The sequence below is a fragment of the Eriocheir sinensis genome, chromosome 45 (assembly GCF_024679095.1).
Source record: "Eriocheir sinensis breed Jianghai 21 chromosome 45, ASM2467909v1, whole genome shotgun sequence".
Lineage (NCBI taxonomy): Eukaryota > Metazoa > Arthropoda > Malacostraca > Decapoda > Varunidae > Eriocheir > Eriocheir sinensis.
This window is the reverse complement of record NC_066553.1, coordinates 8,971,705-8,987,145: the sequence shown is the minus strand read 5'-3', so window position 1 is coordinate 8,987,145 and position 15,441 is coordinate 8,971,705.

Genomic DNA, 15,441 nt, shown 5'->3' with positions numbered 1-15,441 from the left:
TAGGAGGCGGCGAGCAACACGGAAGGGAGGCTGCCACTCACACCAGCACACATCTTGCTTTCTTTGCCCTCACTAACGCAAGATTTATGCGCTCCCAAATGTCCTGAAGTTGCCCCAAAACACACACAAACTTACTCCCCTGTTAACGAATACCTTTAATAAGTAAAAAGAACTGTATTGTCTAACCTCACTCCTAACAAGTATATTCATGTTAGCAAAGGCTGTTATCTAATTTCCTCGTTTCCATTTATTACCTGAACTGAAAAAAGAACTGTATCGTCTAGCCTCCACCTTTTCAATTACCTGTATTTGTTAACAAGTATCTTCAGGTAAACAGAGGCTATCATCTAATTTCCTTGTTTCCATTTACGAGGATCTCAATATACGAAGACCTCTCTATCCGGAATTTTATAGTATTTTTGAGCGGGCTGTTTTTTTCTTTTGGTATTTGCCCTAAAAACTAAAAAAAAAAGAGCAGATGATCCAGTTGTCGGTAGATAGCCCCAGGTGTCGGTAGGTAGGCCCAGGTGTCCATAGGTACCCAGGTGTCCGTAGGTAGGCCCAGGTGTCGGTAGGTAGGCCCAGGTGTCAGTAGGTAGGCCCAGGTGTCGGTAGGTAGGCCCAGGTGTCCGTAGGTAGGCCCCAGGTGTCGGTAGGTAGGCCCAGGTGTCGGTAGGTAGGCCCAGGTGTCGGTAGGTAGGCCCAGGTGTCGGTAGGTAGGCCCAGGTGTCAGTAGGTAGGCCCCAGGTGTCGGTAGGTAGGCCCCAGGTGTCGGTAGGTAGCCCAGGTGTCGGCAGGTAGGCCCCAGGTGTCTGTAGGTAGCCCAGGTGTCGGTAGGTAGGCCCCAGGTGTCTGTAGGTAGCCCAGGTGTCGGTAGGTAGGCCCCAGGTGTCTGTAGGTAGCCCCAGGTGTCGGTAGGTAGGCCCCAGGTGTCTGTAGGTAGCTCAGGTGTCGGCAGGTAGGTAGCGGCAGGTGTCGGGAATCCATTAGTGTCCGCAGGTGGTTTTCTAATATCACGGCGATGTGCGCGTTTCGTGGAAGTCTTGTCATTAATCCTCAGGTGTCTGCAGCACGCTCAGGTAACCACGAACAAAGTGAGGCGGAGGAGGAGGAGGAGGAGGATGTAAAGGAAAATGTAGATGGGGACGAAGGAGGAGGAATAGGAGGTGGAGGATGTAAGTGAGAATGGAGAAGATGGGGACGAAGGAGGAGGAGGAGGAGGAGGAGGAGCAGGAGGAGGATGTAAGTGAGAATGGAGAAGAAGGGGACGAAGTAGAGGGAGGAGGAGAGCGTAGAGAGCGTAGAGAGAGAGAGAGAGAGAGAGAGAGAGAAAGAGAGAGAGAGACTAAGACCAGTGGAACGTCTGTTAAGGGAAGGAGACAGCCGTACCAGGGAGAGGGAGATTAGCATAAGGGAGGATGCTTAGGCCGCACGGGGACCTGAAGAATCGATCTAAAAAAAAAAACTTCCTCGACCAGTCTTTACCTTTGTTTCCCTTTCCTCAAGCTGCAAAGTCGATACCTGCAACACACTTTAATCCTGCAGCTGGGTGTCGGGTTTTGCCACTCATCTCTACTTTCTTTTATACGAGCAGGGCTGAAGGGGCATTTTTTTGTGTTATTTATTTTTCTCTTCGTGTTCCCCCTTCTTAACCTCGTTCTCTCGTTCTTCGTCTCCCTTTTCATTCGTATGTCTCGTTTTCTTCACTGTGAAAAAAATATACACACATTTACCACCCTTTCAGCAGTTGTGGTTATTTTTTTTTTTTACAACAAAGGAGACAGCTCAAGGGCACAAAAAAGTAAACAATAGTAATAAAAAAAAAGCCTGCTACTCGCTGCTCCCAAAAAGAATCCAAAGAGGTGGCCGAAAGAGAGGTCAACTTCGGGAGGAGAGGTGTCCTGATACCCTCCTCTTGATGATAGCTCGTTACGATTCTTGGGTTCATCAGAGTTTATCATGGCTGAAAATATACTTACTTACCTTTGTTTATTGTGTATTGTACCTATGGACGTAGTTATTTTGGCTTCCGTAATGCTGTGGAGTTCATATGTTACTGATTTTAATGTTTATGAGTATACTTGTTGCGTTCTTTTTATATATACGTTTTATTCTTGCATTCTACTTTTCTTTATGTATTTACTGATTGTATTCTACTTTTCTTTATATGTTTACCTATTGCATCTTTTTTCTTTCCAGGTAAATGCGAAGTGACTTTATTTGCGAGGAGAGAACAGACTGAGCTATCGGTAAGTGTGGAGAGAGAGAGAGATGGACCCGACGCGACGAGGGAGTCTAAACGATTAATTAATAAAGCGAGTTTGGACTTCTCTTGATGTGGGCGAGGCAGGTGGAGGAGGAGGAGGAGGAGGTGGTGATGCAGGTGGACGAGAAGAATAGGAAAAGGTGGATAGGAAAGGTGGATCATGGAGACAGGAGGTAAAGTTGAAGGATGAGGAGATGATTGGAGGATGAGGAAAGATGAATTAATGAATGAGAAGGAGAGACTGTCTGGATGAATGGGTGAGGTGATGAGTGAATGGATGAGGATGGGACTAAAGGACGAGGCGGATGAATGAGGAGATGAGGAGGGGGGGTATAGAATAAAGTGGATGAATTATAACTAGGATGAGTGTGTGAAATGATGGAAGTGGATGAGGAGTGGGCAGTGGAAAGTGGAGTAGATTGAGATATGCTGTAGAAAAATATTGAATCTATTTGGGAAAGGCTACTAAGAGGGAAGACAGGAGAAAAAAGAATGTTGAAAGGGCAGACTTAAAAATTATGGAAGGTTGATATGAGGGGAGAGGGAGGAGAGGCAGGTGGAGGAGAGAAGGAATGAAGGCGAGGGTGGATAGGTCGAGGGCAGGGAGATTTAGGGTTCAGAAAAGGCGGATGACAGGGAAGGGAAGAGAGGAAAGCAAGGTGTGTGTGTGTGTGTGTGTGTGTGTGTGTGTGTGTGTGTGTGTGTGTGTGTGTGTGTGTGTGTGTGTGTCAGAAAAGGCGGATGACAGGGAAGGGAAGAGAGGAAAGCAAGCTGTGTGTGTGTGTGTGTGTGTGTGTGTGTGTGTGTGTGTGAGTGCTGTACCGGGAAACTATTCGCCGATATTCATACTATTTATTTTATCGCACATTAGAAAAAATTGAATAACTGAACTGAAATTTGCTGTGGAGAAAATATGTAATCCTAAAAATATTAATCCGTATTTTATCTCTCTAGGAACGGGATTATGCGCTTTCATCTTATAAGTAAACACTCGTTAATAATAAATAAATAAATAAATGTAGCGACGATAATTTCATAATCATAATATTCGAAAAAATGATGAGAAAGACATTTTTTTTTATTTAGTTTGAAGAATGAATTTTTTTTTTCATTTTAAAAAGAAAAGAGAAGCGAAAACAGTGTCATTACATTATTAATACAAGCAGTTCAGTAAGCTATGTATTTTTTGGCCTAGAATTGCACTTTCTACACACACACACACACACACACACACACACACACACACACACACACACACACACACGCGATCCATACTGCAGAAGGTAGGGTTTTTTTTCTTCCTTTTCTTCAGCTCCTTTATTTCGTTTTATTGATGTTTCTCCGTTTCATAATTCTTTTTCCATCCTTTCCTTTCTTTTATCATCTTTTCCTCTCAAATTATCTTCCTTTTTCTTCTATATCAAAAGCTTCTTACGACTCACCTCTTATCCTTATTCATTTCTTCCTCCTTTACCTTCTTCTCAACTTCATCCCTCCTTCTCCTCCTCCACTTGCAGCTCATCTTCCTCCTCCTCCTCCTCCTCCTCTTTCTCCTTCTCTTTCTCCTCTTCCAATGTAAGGGAAAATTGGATGAACAGTCATAATAGGAGGAAGGAGGTAAATAGAGAAGATAATGAAATGTTAGGGGAAGCCAGATCCAGAAATACACACACACACACACACACACACACACACACACACACACACACACACACACACACACACACACACACACACACACACACACACACTTAGTATTAGGAGGGGAGTGGAAATGAAATCTGAGAAGGCGGAAGAGAGAGAGAGAGGAGAAACAAAACGACGAATTAGAAACGTAATGAGAGGAGGAAGAGGAATAAGAGAAGAAGAAGAAGAAGAAGAAGAAGAGGATGAAAACAAGATCAAGAAGAAGAACACGAACAAGAAGAAGAAACAAATAAGAGGATAAAAAGAGTAAAAATAATAATAATGAGGAAAAAATAACGGAAAAAAAGAAAACGAAGGTATTGGAAACGGACATTTGAGGGGGAACTAAAGAAAATAAAGAGGATTTGAGGGCGGGGATGTGTATGTTTCTGTAGATAGTAGAAAGAGAGGAGGAGGAGGAGTGTGTGTTCCCGTAGATACAGTGAGCAATATATAGTGATTAGGAATGTAATTTTGTCGAAAGCTCATCCGCACTCCCTGATCCTCTTCCCCTGCGAGATACGAGAGAGAGAGAGAGAGAGAGAGAGAGAGAGGTGAGGTGGGGAGACAAATAAAGAAAATAAAAAAAAGGGAAACAAGTAAAGATATGTTGAAGGTGTGAAGAGTAACCCTTAGACGAGAGAGAGAGTTTCTTTACCTACACACACACACACACACACACACACACACACACACACACACACACACACACACACACACACACACACATCAAAGCGAATAATTTATTGATGGTGAGCGACCTAAATTATTATTATTATTATTATTATTATTATTATTATTATTATTATTATTATTATTATTATTATTATTATTATTATTATTATTATTACAATCATCATCCAGATCATTCTTATTATTGTCATTATTTTTTTCCATCCCATTATCGTTCTTTTGTTCTTTAGGATCATAATTATCATCTTCATTTTTGTTAGATATATTCCATGTGTGTGTGTGTGTGTGTGTGTGTGTGTGTGTGTGTGTGTGTGTGTGTGTGTGTGTGTGTGTGTGTTTCCTCATTTAATTATTCATATACCTACTCAGATTATTTTTTTCTTCATCGTTTTCCTATTTTTCCTTTTCTTTCAGCAAATTTTCCTCAACCATAGTAAAGTGTCACGAGGTCAAGGCGTCGTAGAAGTAGAGAAATTTCCCTTTTCTTTTATTTTACACAACTCTTTTTTTTCTTTTTTGGATTTTTTTTTCTAATGTATTTTAATATCCTCCCTAATGTCTGAAGTTTCTATTATATACTTCTAATTCCTTTTGCCTTAGTTGTTCATGATATATTTTTTGATCATTGTCATTGCCTTTCTTCCCTTTCTTTTCAGTCTATGCAGGAATTGTTTCATCTTGTTCTTTTATATTCACTTTTTTCAATGGTTCACTATATACTTTTTTCCTTTACCTTTTCCCCGCTTCCCTTTCTTTTCAGTTTGTGCAGGCAGTGTTGTTCTTATATACATCTTTTTTACATTTTCTCGACATTGTTTCATCCTGCTCTCGTCGGTCTCTCTCCTGTTTTCCTTCTTCAATTTCACTTTCTTTATTTCCGTCATTTTGATTGGCCGGGAATATTCTGCCGAGCCGGACGGTCGCTGAAAAAGAAGTGAATATCAACGCGGGGAAGAGAAAGAGTTGAAAAGTAATAAAAATATCACGTAATATCTCACGTAGTTGACTGCTCTTTCGGCCACCTCTTCGGATTCTTTACAGGAGCAGCGAGTAGCGGGCTTTTTTTTATTGTTTCCTTTTTTTTGTGCCCTTGTGCTGTCTCCTTTGCTGTATAAAAAAAAATCCGTATTAAAGAGCTTGCTAATATCGCATACACTAACAACTTAATAAACTAGTCAGGAAGCAACCAGAGACGAGGACGAAGCTAGTAAAATATTGAATGAGTGTATCAGCAAATGAAGTGGAGAATCATTTATTTATTCATTACTTAACTTTTTGATATATTCTCCTAATTTTAACAAGTTTATATATTTTTGGGGTAGGCCGTGTGTGTGTGTGTGTGTGTGTGTGTGTGTGTGTGTGTGTGTGTGTGTGTGTGTGTGTGTGTGTGTGTTATTGCTTCCTGGCAAGATTTTGAAGGGAATTAACGTTCTAATACCGCGACTACGAAGAAATGAAAGTTTTTTTTTCTCTCTCTCTCTCTCTCTCTCTCTCTCTCTCTCTCTCTCTCTCTCTCTCTCTCTCTCTCTCTCTCTCTCTCTCTCTCTCTCTCTCTCTCTCTCTCTCTCTCTCACCGTTGTTGTTTTTTAATCTAGACGGTGCTATTTTACGTCATTAAATAAAATCAATTAATAAATGAAACGAAACGAAGAAGAAAAAGAAGGAGGAGAAGAGTTTTTAATTAGATGAAGGAAAATGAATGATCGGAATAAATCTGCAATAAAACCAGAACGGGAATAAAGACCATTGACAAAGTGGGAGGGAGAGAGGGAGGAAGGAGACACGCAGGAGGGGGGGGAAGAATAGGAGGAGGAGGAGGAGAAGAAGAAGAAGAAGAAGAAGAAGACGAAGAAGAAGAAGAAGAAGAGAAAGAGAAAGACTAAGACGAACAAAAAGAAAAAGAAAAAGAAAAAAAGGAGAAGAAGAAGAAGAAGAAAAAGAAGAAGAAAAGAAAAAGAAAAAGAAAATAGAAGAAGAAAAGAAGAAAAAGAAAAAGAAAAAGAAAAACAAGAACAAGAACAAGAAAAGAAAAAGAAAAAGAAAAAAGAAGAAGAAGAAGAAAACATGGAAACTTCAGATTAGCCGGCAAGAGATATCCTGATGTTTTTTACGAGGCTTTAGGAACAGCAGCATCAGAGAGATAAAAAGAAAAATGTAAAAGCCGGACAGTAACCTTTTATATCAAAATTTCTATACATAAATAATGTCGTTCTCTAACTATTGAATCGCTGAAACGTATGGAGTATAATCCAGACTGATGGATTTATTTATACACATTTATTGATATATTCATTTATTTTTGATGGGCTTTCATGCGCCGGTAAAATGGACGCGGCGCAGGTGACGGAGTGAGTCGATCAAGGGAGGGGCGGCGCGTGGCATTAGCGTGTTCTCTCACCAAGGAATTGATTAACGGCTTAAGTACGGCGCTCTGTAAGGCCACCGATTTTCAGGGAGATGATGACGGCAGCCTCCAGTGATCCCTCTACGTGAGATACAGGGTTGCATTATAAGACATTTCGCCGCCCAAGAACACCTATTTGACAAGGCTTTCGCAGGAGTTGTGGGCATTTCCAGGAGTAGGTTTATGACCCTGGTGGTAGTGTGACGCTTCCTCTGTACCATGAACCTAAAGAAACACATATTTGACAAGGCTTTCGTAGGAGTTGTGGGCATTTCCAGGAGTAGTTTCATGACCCTGGTGGTAGTGTGACCCTTCCTCTGTATCGTGAACCTGAAGATACACTCACCAGAACCCGATTGACCCCCTCTTTGACCTTTAGAAATAGCTGATGTTAGACGCGAAAGTCTTTTAATACCAACCTGTCAAGGGCCATATTACTAAACATTTCGTTACCCAAGTTCACATAGTTGACAAGGCTTTCGTAGGAGTTTGGGGTATTTCCAGGATTAATTTTATGGGTCTGGTGGTAGTGTGACCCTTCCTCTGTATCGTGAACCTGAAGAAACACTCACCAGAACCCGACTGACCCCCTCTTTGACCTTTAGAAATAGCTGATGTGAGACGCAAAAATGTCTTATAACACCAACCACAGTGTCTGAGGCAAAAACAATGAGCCGTGGTAGACCTGACGAAGTTATAGAAGGAAAGTTTTCCCCGCTACGGAGTTACGGAAAACTTGTCAGTATGTGAGCGGCACGTGATTGTGTTGATGTACAATCTAATAAAAGAGATAGTACAAGAAATGATGCTATAGAGCTGATTGCGTCATCCCCAGGCAGCGGAGATTGTTCCTCGGTTGTCGGAAGATTGGCATAACAAATTCAGGGATACACAGATAACGACGACAATGACAACAACAATGGCAACAACAACAACAAAAACAAAAACAACAACAACGACAACGACGACAAAATCAGGGTGTGACTTATCCTTGCAGAGATCACTGGTCAGGGAGGAGAGGACAGGACAGGAGAGGAGGAGGAGGAAGAGGAGGAGGAGGCTTGTTAGCGTCACTTCCATCACATCGTTCTCCTAATCCTCCTCCTCCTCCTTCTCCTCCTATTCCTCCTCCTCCTCCTCCTCCTCCTTCTTTTTCTTCTCTTCCTATTCCTTTTTCTCTTCCTCCTCCTCCTCCTCCTCCTATTCCTTTTCCTCTTTCTCTTCCTCTTCCACCTCCTCCTCCTCCTCCACCTCTTTTGACGCTACACAATACAAAAGGCGAGAGAGAGAGAGAGAGAGAGAGAGAGAGAGAGAGAGAGAGAATGATCGGGTTTGTGGGGACGTGAGGGGAATCGAAACCTTTTTACGGCGCTGTTGGTTCCCTTTGCTTCTTTTTCTGCCTGCTTCTGTACCTCCTCCTCCTCCTCCTCCTCCTCCTCCTCCTTTTCAGTGTTCCTGGTGTGTGTTCGCTGCTCGTCCTCGTCTTTTCTTTTGTTTATTTCTTTGTGTGTGTGTGTGTGTGTGTGTGTGTGTGTGTGTGTGTGTGTGTGTGTGTGTGTGTGTGTGTGTGTGTGTGTGTTTGTGTGCTTTTGTATCCGTGTCTTTGTTAACATTTCGTGTATTTCCTTTCTTGCGTCTCTTTCTGTTTGTCTTTGAGTCTGTTTTCATATTCTTTTGAGGTTATTAATTTTTTTGCACTAATTTATTTCACTGCTCATTTATTTTACCTTGAATTGATTAAATGTCCTCAGCGTTAATAGAAAGTAATACATACAAGGCAAAATATAAATCCTGGCCTTGAATGGCTTACAAGGAAATGTTGTTTCTATAATAAAAATAATTAGTTCTCTCTCTCTCTCTCTCTCTCTCTCTCTCTCTCTCTCTCTCTCTCTCTCTCTCTCTCTCTCTCTCTCTCTCTCTCTCTCTCTCTCTCTCTCTCTCTCTCTCTCTCTCTCTCTCTCTCTCTCTCTCTCTCTCTCTCTCTCTCTCTCTCTCTCTCTCTCTCTCTCTCTCTCTCCATGTATGTAGTCATTGATGTTTGTATATCTCTATTCATGCATTTATATTATATTTGAATTTACATTCGTATATGTTGTGTATACTGATTTATATGTATGTGAATGCGCATATATGTATGTATGTGTGCGTGTGTATGTATGTATGTATGTTGTGTGTATGAATTTCTTGGAAGGATGACTGCAACGGCTGATGTATTGTGTGTGTGTGTGTGTGTGTGTGTGTGTGTGTGTGTGTGTGTGTGTGTGTGAGGGACTGCAGCAGCTGGTGGTACATGTGACTAAAATTTCTCTCTCTCTCTCTCTCTCTCTCTCTCTCTCTCTCTCTCTCTCTCTCTCTCTCTCTCTCTCTCTCTCTCTCTCTCTCTCTCTCTCTCTCTCTCTCTCTCTCTCTCTCTCTCTCTCTCTCTCTCTCTCTCAGTGCCACACCCATAGAACATAAGCCATTTCCTTCTTCCCCTCTTCCCCCTTTCTCCCTCTTTTCACCTCCCGCCCCTCCCCTCTCATTCCCCCTTTCCCCCTCTTCCCTCTCATCGCCCTCCTGTCTTTCCATTCTCCCCCTCTTCCCTTCTTCCTACCTCACTCCCCTCTTCCTTCTCCACGCCCCATTCCCCTCCCTTTCCCCTTCTTCCCTTCCCCCCTCTCCACTCCCACTTCCCCTTCCCTCTTCCTTTCCCTCCCCCTTCGCCTTTACTCACTTTCCTCGACACTCACATGACGATATATCACCCTCGTGTGTGTGTGTGTGTGTGTGTGTGTGTGTGTGTGTGTGTGTGTGTGTGTGTAAATCTAACATAATTTCCTTTTCTTCTTTGTATCTTATATATCAATTTCTTTCCCTCCCTTCTTCCTGGCCTTCTTTCTTCAGTTTTGCCGTCACTGTTCCATACATTTTCGTACGTATATTTTCTATCGCGTTTTATCCTCTCATCCTTCATTTTCTATATATTTTTCCTCCATTATTTGTTTTTTCGTCTTCCTCTCGCCTTTTCCAGTTTCCTCTCCTCTCCATTTCCTTTCGCAGTTAGTCTTTTTTTCTCCCTTCGCTGCTTTTTCCCTTTTCCTTTTGTTTCCTCCTGGTCCCTTTCCTTTCCCATTCAGTCCCCTTTTTTTGTGTCTTCTTCTTCCTTCGTTGCTTTCTCCTTCCTTTTGCTTCTTCCATTTCCCTCTCCATCTAAATCGCATCTCGCTTTCCTCCTTTTCTTTCGCTTGCTACGTCTTTCTTTCCTTCCCTTCAGTTCTGTCTCCTCTCCTAGTCAGTCCCCTTTTGTTGTCTTCTTCCTTCGTTGCTCTCTCCTTCTTTTTCCTTCTTTCAGTTCCCTCTCCATCTAAATCTCATTCTTTCCTCCTTTTCTTTCCTTGTCCTTTCTTCTTCGCTTTCTACGTCTTTCTTTCCTTCCTTTGAATTCTCTCTTTTTCTCCATCCTTTCTCTTAGTCCCCCTTGTATTTTATTTTATCTACTACATTGTTATTCCTTCCTCGCCCTGTTTCACTCTCCTTCACTTCTATCTCCTCTTAGTTCTGTTTATTCTCTATTACTTACACTTCTCTTTCTCAATCTCTCTTCCAATTTGTTTCCTCTTATACCTCTAACTCTCCATCATGTCCCTTCTCTTTGTTTCTCTTTCTCTATATCCCTTTAATTTGTTTGTTCTTATCTATTTCTACTTCATATTTCTTCTCTTTCTTTCCCCTCCCTCTCTCTCTCTCTCACTCTAATCACACACACACACACACACACACACACACACACACACACACACACACACACACACACACACACACACACACACACACACACACACACACACACACACACACACGCACGGCAGCAGCAATTCCAGCTTGTCATCCAATTATCCCGGAAAAAGCAGATTACCTCTAATGCTCTAATCCCCTTTCTTTCCTTTACTCCTTTACCTTTTTTTTTCATTTTTTTCTCTCGCCGGTGTGGTTTGTGCTGTCATTTCTCTTTGTGTGTGTGTGTGTGTGTGTGTGTGTGTGTGTGTGTGTGTGTGTGTGTATACTTACACACACACACACACACACACACACACACACACACACACACACACACACACACACACACACACACACACACACACACACACACACACACACACACACACACACACACACACACACACACTACAAGGTTGACATATTTCTCACACTCGTTCTTTTTCTTTGTATCCATCATTGTGTTTTATTTCCTCCTCCTCCTCCTCTTCCTCCTCTTCCTCCTCCTCCTCTTCCTCCTCTTCCTCCTCTTCCTCCTCCTCCTCTTCCTCCTCCACTCTTTCTTGTATTTTCTTCTTAATTTAACACCCACCTTTCCCTAACCCTCTTGTTACCCTTTCAACCCCCTTCTCTCTATCCCTATCTCACCCACCCACTTGCACCCCCTCCTCTATACCCCTTATCCACCCCTCCACCCACACACCCAATGCCTACTCACCCCATTCCTCATCTCTTCCCCTTCTCCACATATCCACACCAGTCCACTTATGCACCCAATTCTTCCCCACCTTCACCCTGCCTCACCACTCCACCCCTTCCACCCTCTCCCCACCCAATTCTCCACGTATCCACCCAGCCACACAACTCCACTCCACCCCTCACTCTCCCCCACCCATTCTGTCATCACCCCTCTTCCCTCACACCCAGTCCACTCTCCCCACCCAATTCTCTCCGTATCCACCCAGCCACACAACTCCACTCCACCCCTCTGACTCCTCCCCACCCATTCTCTCATCACCCCTCTATCCTCGCACCCAGCCACCCCCTCCCCACCCAATTCTCCCGTATCCACCCAGCCATACAGCTCTACTCCACCCCTCTAACTCCCCCCCACCCCCACCCATTCTTTCATCACTTTTCTACCCTTACGCCCAGCCCCTCCTCCTCCCCCTCCTCCTCCCTCTCCCCCCCCCTCCTCCCCCTCCCCCCCGTCCAGCCTCACGCCCGGGCTCACACACCTCACCATTTTTCAGGTAATAAATACGACTTTTTCCTCGTCAATCGGATTTGCCACCTTTACCGGCGCGACACACACGACCCGCCGCGTCAATACTCACCTGAACCGATAAAGCCGCGGCAAAGGGCGGGGCAGGGTGGGGCGGGGGGAGGGGTAGTGGGGCGCGGCGTGGCAGGGCAGGGATGGTAAGGGGAGGTGGGGCATGGAGGGTGGTTGAACGGTTTGGGTCGGGGAGGGTTGGCCTGGCCTGGTCGGGCGAGGTATTGTGAGGTGATGGGGTGGGGTGAGGCTGGGGGGGGTCTGCGGGAGGGGTAGTGGGGCGCGGAGTGGCAGGACAGGGCAGGGAAGGTAAGGGGAGGTGGGGCAGGGAGGGTGGTAGAACGCTTTGGGTCGGGGTGGGTTGGCCGGGTGGGGTGGGGTGGGGTGGTGGTGGAAGGGGTGAGGTGAGGTGGCGTTTGGTGATTTGGTGCTGAGGAAAGGTAAGGCGGGTGGGTGTGGGATGCTGGGTGAGGCTGGTCTGGGCGTGGATGGATTTGGGTGGTTTGAAGATAAGGAAGGGTTATGTTGGAGGTGAGCCGAGGTGGGAGGTGGAGTGAGAAGGATCAGGTGTGTGGAGTTTGGTTGTTTGAAGATCCGGAAAGGTTATGTTGGAGGTGAGCCGAGGTGGGAGGTGGAGCGTGGAGGCAAGGATTAGGTGGGTGGAGTTTGGTGGTTTGAGGCTCTGTAAGGGTGAGGCAAGGACTGTTCAACGCTGCCAGATTGTCGTACTCAGCCTCTTATATTTACCAACTTCCGACCCAAAAACTGTCTCATAGGCCCCAACAACTAGACTCATTTATATTAATCGTTAAAATAGTTAATTCCTGATGTTTCTTGGCAATAGTTAGGCGTCAGCAAGCGGTAAATACTATACTCTGAGTACGACAATCTAACAACGGTGGGCCATGTGGTGAATGGAATGGGTGGAAGAGTTGGGTGGTAGTCTTGTCTGTGAGTAGGGTGGCTTGAGGCTTTCTAAGATTGAACTGGGTGGTGAATGGAGTGTTTGAAAGGGTTGGGTGGTAGTCTTGTCTGAGAGTAAGGTGGCTTGAGGCTTTCTAAGATTGAACTGGGTGGTGAATGGAGTGTTTGAAAGGGTTGGGTGGTAGTCTTGTCTGAGAGAAGGGTGGCTTGAGGCTTTCTAAGAGTGGATTAGGGGGTGAATGGAGTGTTTGGAAGGGTTGGGTGGTAGTCTTGTCTGAGAGAAGTGTGGCTTGAGGCTTTCTAAGATTGAATAAGGTGGTGAATGGAGTGTTTGGAAGGGTTGGGTGGTAGTCTTGTCTGAGAGAAGTGTGGCTTGAGGCTTTCTAAGATTGAATAAGGTGGTGAATGGAGTGTTTGGAAGGGTTGGGTGGTAGTCTTGCCTGAGAGAAGGGTGGCTTGAGGCTTTCTAAGAGTGGATTGGGGGGTGAATAGAATGGTTGGGAATGCAAGGAGGGTTGGATGGATGCAAGGAGGGCGGGAGGAAATGCAAAAGCGGTAAACTGAACTAAATTTCCTTTTGCCATGACGATCTTTAAGAGGGAACTGGGGGATGAATGGATTGATTGGAAAGGCAAGGAGGGTTGGATGGATGCAAGGAGGGCGGGAGGAAATGTAAAGGTGGAAAACAACTAAATCTCCTCTTGGGTTGACGATCTCTAAGAGGGAACTGGGGGATGAATGGAGTGATTGGAGAGGCAAGGAGGGTTGGATGGATGCAAGGAGGGCGGGAGGAAATGAAAGTGGGGTAAACTGATCTAAATTTCCTTTGTCTCTTTTCCCACGTGCCTATGACTTAACGCTTTCAAGAGGGGAGCGGTATGACGGTTTGACCAAGTCCTTCGACCATTAGATGTCTTCTGTTTACTGGAGCAGCGCTTACTCGGTACTTGTGTGTAATTTTGCCCTCCCTTAAACTGCTTACTTGACTGTAAAAATATAAAAAGAAAGAAAAGTAAGTGAAATGAGGATACTGAAACCGTAGACTTACATTGAGCGAGTTGTGAGTGAGGGAGACGTGATTGAGGGAGTCGTGAGTGAGGGAGTCGTGAATAGTCGTGAGTGTGAGAGGGCCGTGAGTGAGGGAGTCGTGAATAGTCGTGAGTGTGAGAGGGTCGTGAGTGAGGGAGTCGTGAATAGTCGTGAGTGTGAGGGGGTCGTAAGTGAGGGAGTCGTGAGTGTCATTCCTAACAGACAGACAAAACATAAGTAACCCTACTTATGGCTTTCACTTAACCTTTCCTTAACTTGACTGTCACCACGTTCACCCCCCCTTTCTCTCTCTCTCTCTCTCTCTCTCTCTCTCTCTCTCTCTCTCTCTCTCTCTCTCTCTCTCTCTCTCTCTCTCTCTCTCTCTCTCTCTCTCTCTCCTATTTTTTTTCCTTCCATGCTTTCGTCCTCCCTTTTCCCTCTTTTTCTCCCCTCTATCCATATCTTCTTCCTCCATTCAGCGTTACCGAGCTTCTATTCCATTCTTCCTTCCTCATCCATCTCCCTCTGTCCCTTAACCCATTCAATCCTTTAGCCATTCCCTCGCTTACCCCTTCTTCCCTTCTTCTATTCTTATCATCCTTTTTCATCTCCCTTGGTCATTCTGTCTTTCCCTCCATCTGTCTATCTTCTTATCTATCTATCTTTCCTCCTTCCTCCTTTCCATATTTTATCTTATCCCACCTTTTTTCCTTCCTTCTGTCCCTCCTCCTCCTCCTCCTACTTCTCTTTCATTTCTTTCTTTATGTTCCCTTCTCTTTCATCCGTCCCTCCTTCTGCCTCTCTTTTTCTCTCTCTTCTCTTTCTTCCTTCTTTGTGAGTTACTTCTCTTCCTCCTCCTCCTTCCTTCTCCTCCTCATTTTCGAATTAGGACTCTGGTCAGTGATATTTTCCTCCTTATCCTTCCTTCCTCACTTCTCTTTTCCTCCTCTTAATCGTTTTTCTCTTCTTCCTCCTCCCTTATCATTTCCTGGTTCTCTCTCTCTCTCTCTCTCTCTCTCTCTCTCTCTCTCTCTCTCTCTCTCTCTCTCTCTCTCTCTCTCTCTCTCTCTCTCTCTCTCTCTCTCTCTCTCTCTCTCTCTCTCTCTCTCTCTCTCTCTCTCTCTCTCTCTCTCTCTCTCTCTCTCTCTCTCCTTTTGATCATTGTTTTCTCTCATTCTTCCTTTTTTTTATTTCTCCTTCTTCTCTCTTCGCCTCCTCCTCCTCCTCCTCCTCCTCCTCCTGGTTCCTCTTGGTCTTCCTCTTTCGTTCTTCTCGAGTATAATTTTCTTTCTTCTTCCTTTTTCATTTTTCATTCTTCTCTCTTCGCCTCCTCGTCCTCCTCGTCCTCCTCCTCCTCCTCCTCCTCCTCCTCCTCGTCCTCCTCGTCCTCCTCCTCCTCCTCCTCCT